A 9,678-nucleotide genomic window follows, 5' to 3' on the forward strand; every position below is an offset into this window, starting at 1 on the left:
AAAAGTAATAAGATGCCCCAGTCATAATCGTTATAAGGATATGTATTGTTGTTATATTAGATACTTAATTTTAATCCACCTATATTTCCCAAAGTGTGACGGAATCACGGTTATTCAACAAAGGAAAGAAGGAACATCGTTGAAGGAATACTTTAATTTATAACGCAAGTGAAACTTATATAACTGACACTGAATCAACTGGGATTGAAGCAATTAAGACTGAATCAACTACGACTTAACGACTGAGACTGAAGCAACTGAGACTGAAGCAACTGATATTGAAGAAACTGGTAGTGAAGCAACTGAGACTAAAACAACTGGGACTGGATTAAGAAACTATTAAGAACTACACAAATAAATACAATTAAGTGTTGTAATATATATATATACATATATATATATATATTGTGCGACGTTAGGACAGCGCACCAGATTTGGGTGCCAGATTTACCACTATTCTTTAAAAGCAGCTAATGATGGTACATTTGTCACTAACCGTGTCTGCCTACATTAATATGTGTGTTGTCATTTCCGAATTTTCAGAGATACGCCACTTTAATATCAAGAATGAAAGTTCGATCTTTCAAAACTTGTACCTCGAAAAAACTTTAGTAGAGTTTTTAAAAGATTCTGACAGACAATCAGAACAGAGAAGATACTCCAGAGTTTCTTTGCTGCATGGTTTCTTGCATTTTCAATATTCGGCACTAATAGTGTTATTTAGTTTATGTGAATATATTGCAAATAAACAGTGCCCTGTTAAAAGTTCAACTAGAATATAGCTGTTTTATCGATAGAACGTCTTCTTGTATATTTCATTATTAAATATCTATTTACAAATGTGTATTTCTTTATTAAAATAAATAGAAAAATAGGTTTTTTATGAGAACCTTTGAATTAAATCAAAATGAAAATTTAGAAAATTATTCTATGCAAAATGTAGAAAGGTCCCAGCTTTATTCTTTCGAATGGCACTATAATTTAACAGTTAGAGTTTCCATATTCTCTTTCAAGCAACTATTGAGTCAAAATATAACAATAAAGGCAGAGAACGATTGATTGAAAGACAACTCTTTTACATTCGAAACCAACTAGGACAAAGGACAGGACAGAGATAAACAAAGATCCTACAACATTGACAAAGAAAGAGTACAAATATGTTTAGGCTCATTACGACACTGTGGCTCATTGTTTGATAGGTATGCTTATGATTAGATTGGGTGTCTCTGAATACAGTTTGCTCCAAAATCTGTTGTTATGAGAAGATGGAAGAAACGAATGCAATACTTGCTTTGAAGAAGTACTAAAACAATTTCACTGACATACTACAATAAAATACTTGATATGAACTTTAAACTTAGTACACCACTACATGTTAGGGTTTGATAAGTATACTGCTGACCAATTAGGGTATTTTTGTGCACGGACTTCTCCAAAAGCTGTCATTATAATAAGGTGAAAGATACTGTGTAAATAAGATAGCTGCTTAGGTGACTTTTAATTTAAAGAAGTGACAGAGCAATCCTAGTGAGAAATTGTAACAAAATATTCTCTATGATTTTCTTACTCAGTTCTTAGATTACTAGCATTTCTATTGATGAACGTATGGGAATCTCTTTATTTCTCTTCATATAACTCTTTATTTATATATAAATCTTTAATATATATTTAAAATTCAACTTATGGAACTGTCAAAAGTATCCGGTTTTATTATATATCAAATTAATTATTATATCTTGTTTCCGTTACATTGTGTGTTTTTGAGTATTAGATTAGAATAAATTATGATAGTTTGTGAAATAAATGCTTTAGTCTATTAAAAATGGATATAGGAGCATTGTACTTGTTTTCCGGTAACAGCTGTTTTTAATCGTACAAAACTATCTAAATTTTGCAACTAAAAATAATAATAACTCCAGTAGAGAATTTCTTCACATCAATTGAAGACAGTAGCTATGGGCTCATTATTCTTTTATTAACTTAGATCAAAGCATCATTATTGCAAACAATGTGAACAGACATTCTATAGTCCTTTAGGTAAAGATACCAGACATTCTGTTATTTAATGGGTGTACGGTTTTTTGAGATGTTCAGAATACTAATAATATCTTCTGTGCATAAGCTTTGCGATCACGTCATCTTAGCTGTTCCTAATAGATATAATGAAGGGTGGAAACTATTTATGGTCTGCCTAAAGCGAATAATAGAAGCGGCTCGATATTGATGACTTTGATTAATGCCTATTATTATAAATAATACATAAACATATTACTCAAATTATAAGAATATTATTTTTATTAGAATGCTGAAAGAGTCAGAAAGAGTCTGAAAGAGTTTCATATTTCTCAAATTAAATAACAATTGAACATATTAAAAATTTTGTAATGTTGGCATATGAGGTGGGTATTATTATTTTAACACTGATGCGATTTAATCAACACAATAATAATATACTATCTTTTGATTTGAAATATTTCAATATCGTTCACATATATTTAAATCTAAATTGAATCCTTTTTGCCACCATAATTTTGATGAAACTTTATCTGTTACAACATCAAATAAAGAAGACTCGGAAGGAGTGTGTAATAATTTTAACACTCCAAATATAAAGTTCAGATTTTTTACACCACCAAAAAGACATATTGTCACTTAGTACTCCATGGGCGGTCCGCTTACGCTGCTGTTAAATTTGCCCATAAACTCTAATATATTGTATCATACTTTGTTCATACATAATTATTTCTGATCTAAACCATGTTAACGCCATAAAACGCGCTTTTAAAAAAGTAACATAATGTACGACATTTCAATTTGGAACTGCATTTGGCTCGGTTTGAGTGGCAGCGACTCGTGTAAGTACACAGCGTTCTACTCCTTTTTCGCAAATATAAATTAAAATGTTTCGCAGGCTACGTGCAACGCCTGCTGTGCATTGACTATGGTTGCATGCCTCATATAACTCGCCGCTTTTTGCTTTCACACATGGGCCTTGTTTTTCGTTTAATAAAAGTTTAACCCTTAAATGGATTTTCATAGCGCAGGGATTTCGCTTCTATAATACAAATGTGATATTTATTGAATGAAAGTAAATTAGGGCGATAATATTTCATCCATTATGGCAAATAGTGCAATAAATTTTTCATTAATAATTTTTAATTTTGATGTGTTACCTTAAAAAGTAAATTCTACTCTCCGGTTATTAAATTGAACCGAAAATAATTAAATCAGGATTTGCAAGGATTTAGAAATATATATTTAAAGCTGGGCATATATTTAAATTTTGATATCGTCTAGGGATCAATACATGTGACTTTCAACAAGGAAATCGCAATATTAATTCATGTTAACAGAAATGATAATTAAGAGTTAATTTTGATTTTTAATTAGTATTTTAATATATAAAATAATTTACTTTTATATTCAAATAAAAACTTCCATTAGATAAATCGCGATGGTTTACCCTATATGTAGGTGACTTAATTTTGAAAGTTTTGCATGATTTCGCGAATTAGAAGACCAAGCAAAGAGAAGGAGCAGATCATACCTCTGTACAAAAACAGAATAATCTTAAACTGGATAATAAATATTTTTAAACACAAGATCTTTTTTGGTACCCACTAAGATATGATATGCTGATTTACAGATATATAAAAAATAATATGAACTATTATACAATAAAAATATATGATTTCGTAATAAATAATCATTAGCTTGAGCTAGTTAGACTTGGCATCACTTCTATGGAACCTCCCTGCTTATGGCAGCCATAATCATAAACTGATTTCTGACCATAAAATCATAAAAGTGGACTAACTTCATTAATAGTTATATAGATTAATAGCAAGTGGGATCATACTTCCTCTTAGGCAATCAGGCCAACAGCTACTTAGGCAAGAACAACTTGCCAAATGTAAATCCTCCGTCTTGTTACACAATATTAAATCGTTAGTATCTTATTAATATCAGTTCTAACGGGACAATGGACTCTAGTACAGCATGAAACTAAGCTCGGTCTGTCTTATCATATCTCCTGTAGTACATATGTAGTGGCTCTAAAAGGAAAGATACCAGATCACTTGTTCTGTTTATGCGCAAGCTTATACAGAACCAGGCTTAGGCTATTGGGTGTCATATAGCCTAATACATCCTGATATTTCAAACATTAGTATGGACCAGATACTTGTTTTTATGAATGCATCCGACACGTTATCATATGACTTATTTTTTACTCAATATTACATTGAGTGTGTGGAATCAATACGGTTCTTTTAGGTAAGGAAGAAGTTTCATTCCTTCTTCTACTTCACTTACTACAGTTGATGCAAGTTACTGGCGAAATGGTACAATTCTACGTCATTCTATTCGATAGAAACTTGCAATTGATCAAAGTTCATTATGTTCAATGCTATTAAAATTTGAACTCAAATATAAAATTTTCTATGATAACATGAATGCAATATGTACTTTATACTCTTCTTATTAAATCTAGTTTGAACAAGAGTCAAACATATGTTTTTTAAATACAAACTTTGCCTTTTGGTCTAAGTTGACAAATATGGCAAGATTATTATATACTATTACATTTGTTTGATAATTAAATTAATTAAATAAATATAATTATATTTTACTAGACATTTTTATTAATACTTTACATTACTTCTATAATGATAAATTAGACCACTTCAAGTTTTTTTCAACATGATCAGTTCACAGGTAACACGATTTTCCATTATGACTTCTCTTTCCAACTGTCGCTAAAAAACACCTTCGTAGAGGCATCATCATCCACTCTCACGCCATGACTAAGCCAGTCGCGACTAATGTAGTGATGAAGTTCGTTGAGCTCATGGTTCATTCGGATGCAGTTTTCTTAACTGTTAGACAGTTAAATATCTTACGAGGAATTTGCATTCGAAAACTCTCAGTCCTGCTTATTATATTATCATTCTGTGGATGAGTCCTTGCTTCTGCACTATACTGACGCACAGGTACGATAAGCGGCATGTAGAACGCAAGTCAATAAAGAAAGCTGTACATCTCAATTGTTTACTGATGTTATATTAGCACCTATTGGCAATAGTCATTCCTAATCTCCAGACTGATATCATTGTTGTTTGTTTCGACGATGTCAAGTTGAAATCCTTGACAGATATGAAACTATGGTCTCTAGCTACTACCTCGGATAAGCTCTACTCTACCTTGATGGAGCTATGAGTACTGTTTAAAGTCATTCTGCAGAAATTTGTAAGTAATACCGAACTACAAGGTTCGGTTATTACTTATTATTATAAAGCCATTGAAAGTTAGTTTATAATCGAGAAGGAATCATTTTGTCTGAAGCCTCTCATTGTATCGAAAAGTTTGGATAAACTCGATTTTTCTTTGGCGGAGCTACAGATAGTGACATACTAAGTGGATTGATAATTACCGGACTTTAACTATTACCAGTTTTCAGACTTGATTTGAAAAGCTGGTTCTAGGGAAAGAGATTTGCATCAAATGATGAAGTGAAATGCGAAACTGAGGTATATTTTGGGGGACTTGATATATCATATTATTCAAAAGGAGTCCAAATCTTAAAAAATCGTTGGACTCGATGTGTCGAGATAAAGGGGACTATTTTAAAGCATAAGATATTAATTTTCTAAAAAATTCCTTTTTATTACTCAGGGCGGGTATTTATCAATCTACTTAGTATATGATTTATTATTATGTTTGTTTAGTTTTGTTGTAAAAGTATTAACTGTTGTAATTTCAACATCAGCTTCGTCGAAGATTATTAAGTTTTTCAAGAGAATGCCACTACTTAGGGTTTAAAGAGTAAGCATTAAAGTCTATTTAGAAAATTGCGTCGTTATAAGATAATTGACACGATATGTATGTTAAGAAATATTACCCATCTTCGATTAAATTAATTAAAATTATTTTGTGAAAATAATTGTAAATTTTTTTTGAAATTTTGTTTATTTCCAGAATAATAATAAATTCTTTCTATTATTGGGGAGTGATATGATGATTTAATATTTCATTCAATATTGCTGGCTATGCTAATTTATTAAAACTTATTATTTTGAATTATTAATTATATAAATATATGTAATCGTTTAAATAAAGAAAATTGAAATATGATAGTTTCATTTGTGTTAAAGTTAGTTTAGTGATTTCTTAGTAGTGATTTCTTCTCCTCTTAGAGCTATTAATATTTTCAATTAGATTCTAACTATCACGAGTTCGAAAAAAACAAACAGTGTTTACTCATATATAGCAAGTTTATCTGATATCTTTAATTACCTTTCAAATTTTTTATATTTATCTCTTTGAATACAAAACACAATACTGAATAATAATTAGAATTTGTTAATAAGATTTTATCAGCGCAAGAAAGACATGATTGCGTTGACATATCAATAAAATTTATCTAGTTATCGTATACATTATTAACAGGGTAAGTGTTAAGTATAAAACAAATAAAAAAATAGTGTAAAAAACTTCCGTCTCATAAACAATTTATAAGCATAAGAAAAATATTAGAAAAAATTACAATAAATAACGACAATATTCTTGGGAATAACAACAACAATAAAAAACAATTCCATTTCAATTAAATTCAAAACGCGTAATTTAGTTAATTAAGTCATTTCAATCAAAGGCAAAACAACAACAACAACTACAACAGCAACAACAATTGTTGCAGTAGCAACAATAACAACTAAAATAATTATATGAAATTAAATTCAAGCAATTTACAACAAATTACAACAACAACAATAACAAATTATTCAAAGTACTATGTAATACACTGTAAATATAAATATGTTATGAATTAAAGAATATTAAAGAAAGAAAAAATTTGAAGAGGAATATGTGTAGTGAAAATAGTAAAAAAAAAAAAATAAATCAATTAGTACCAAAAACCACAGTAAAAAAAAGCTTGAAACCAAATTGAATGAGAATTTTAAATGAGCAAAATTCTATTCTAAGAATGGGTTGAGTTACCAGTGGTATTAATGCCAATTGTTTACGCCAAATATTTAAATGCTATCAGTAGAAAGCATACACTTAAATCTCTAACTTCGCTTGATAGTATAATAAATAGAAAAATAGAAAAATATATAGTAAAATACTATCATATCAAATGATTTGAAAAGGATTCAGGGTGTTTTCCAAAAAAAAAAAAGAAAAAAAATTTTTATTCTGTATTAAATTTCAAATCCCAAAACGTAACCCTTTCAAAATTATCAAACGAATTGACCACTCATATATGGTGTGTATATTGAAAAAATTTTATATACATATAAGTAACTGTCAGATTATGATAATTAGTAGCTACTCACCACCGATACCTCAAACAATGGCATGCCTGAAAATGATGACAAATTTGATATGAAACAAAATTCTAAAAAGATGACATAAAATGTGATGTATGAGAAGTAAAAAGAATTAAATGAAAATCAAACGCAAAACATACGCGAGTGAGTTGCATTACAAATTAATACCCGCACGACATATGAGCTGACGTATATGAGGTGACTTCCGATAAACGCAATATATGCAATTACATATGCATGTGTCGATGGTTGTGTGCGTATATCTACACATATAAAAATATCCATTGCATTATTTTTTTATATTTTTACTAAATGTGAGTTTTCATTTCGCTTTAAATATAATTAAACACTTGATTTTTTTATATTTTGAATTTTGTTCACTTTATTTTTTTAAATTTTTTATTTAACTATTTTTTATTTGTCATTCCGGTTGAGTTTATTCCGGTGGAGTTCAATAAATTTTCAAGTGTACTTCATATAAAATTTATGTTTATGACCATAAAGTCATAAAGACACGCCAGTGACATATCCGTCTACCATTTTGACGCTGCTGGTGTGTATTTATTATGACATTTCGCTCATAATTTTTTTCAAGTGCGACTTTAGTTTCTGTTATTTTTTCAAGGTACTTTCATATGCATTAATACCAGGTACATATGTCCGTATGTACGCACAACCGTATATAGTTTAAGCTACCGACTAAAGTTTGCACTTGCGAGTGCTTGATATTTGCAATGAAAATTAATAGCGGGTGTGTAAGTATGTTAATGTTTATGTTTTATTGACTAGTTTTCTAGGTTAGGTTCGATTTTACGAGTATTCATTGTAATAAATACTTTTGTATATAAAATGTACACATGAAAATTTATAAACTTCATTTAACTTAATTTATTTGATATCCTATAGATATTGTAATCCTTTTTAAATCTTTTTGCCAGTATTTCTGACTTAATGAAAAATAGTTAGTTTCGGTGAGAAAAGCATGATATTACTACAAACATAATTCTGTAAACATATCTGAACTAAGTTAATTTTCAAGTGATAAGAAAAAGTTTGAAAAAAAATATATTTAAATAAAGGATCAAGACACATAATCTTATCAATTATACTTAATGAATTGAATTATACTTAAATAGTTAACGTATATATTGATAATTAATACTATACTATAATACTAAACTATACTATATATACCTATGCAAAAATATTGGCTTTTGCTTATAATTTCGAAAAACTGATACTAACTGTATTCGGTCATTCCGACGTGTAGCAAAAAACAATAAGTCTCTTGGTCAAATCTCTAATTTGTACATAAAACAACAACACTCTCTCGCTCTAAGACAGGGCTGTCTAAGAAGGTATGTATTTATATCTGCGGCGCTCCAACCTATTCAGTAATTTGAATTGGCCAGCGATTTTATTTGGTCAGGACAGGCATGCTCTAAGAGACTAGTTATGAAGTTTCCAATCATCTGAAAGACTGTAGAAAAAAGTCTTATCAAAATGATAACTGATCTATTGTGAACCTTAATTGGAATTTTTAACGTATATTACACTGATATTTCAAAAGTTGACTGCAAAAGTGCAAAGCTTTAGACACCTGCTTTTAACCTTACCTATTTAACCTTTTAATCTTTATAAAATCATTATATTTGACTGGGGGATAACTTTATTGTTCTATATAATGAATATAATACATTTTTAACAGTTCACTTTGAGTTATTAATCATTTAAAATAAAAAACATATTATTTTGAACTCATAATTATCTAAATTCATTATAAATGTTATAAGTTTGGTGTCGGAATAAAAATAGTTCAAATTAAGATTTTGTCCATTATTTATATTGAACAAAAAAACCCAAATTAATCATTATTGTATACCTACAGAGACAAGATGAATATAAACCAAATAGATAGAATGGGCCAAGATGAAATACGAGATAAACTATTTCGTAGCCCGTTTGGTCGGGTTCTACAAAGATATGATATTGAACGTTTAGTGCCACACTTAATTATGATAATAACGGCTACTGTGGAACCTGAACTCATGACGGTACACATATTTTTTGTCAATCATGGAGTCTTGCAACCTGTTGTTATCGTACCTTGTCGAAGATATGATGTACTACTGATTTATAAGCTTGTGGATTTTCAAGGAACTACGTTTTTCGAAACAAATCGTATTCAAACTGATGCAACTGTACACCGTTTAGCTTTAAAATTATTATAAAATTTTTTAATATTTATGTTTAATTATTTTTTAAACAAATATAAATCTCAAAGCACATGCAAAATTATATATTTTCTCTATTGCAACTTTAAAATGTAATGATTTTACAAATTTAT

This window comes from Teleopsis dalmanni, chromosome 1 (genome assembly GCF_002237135.1).
Source record: "Teleopsis dalmanni isolate 2A chromosome 1, ASM223713v2, whole genome shotgun sequence".
NCBI classification, from domain to species: Eukaryota; Metazoa; Arthropoda; class Insecta; order Diptera; family Diopsidae; genus Teleopsis; species Teleopsis dalmanni.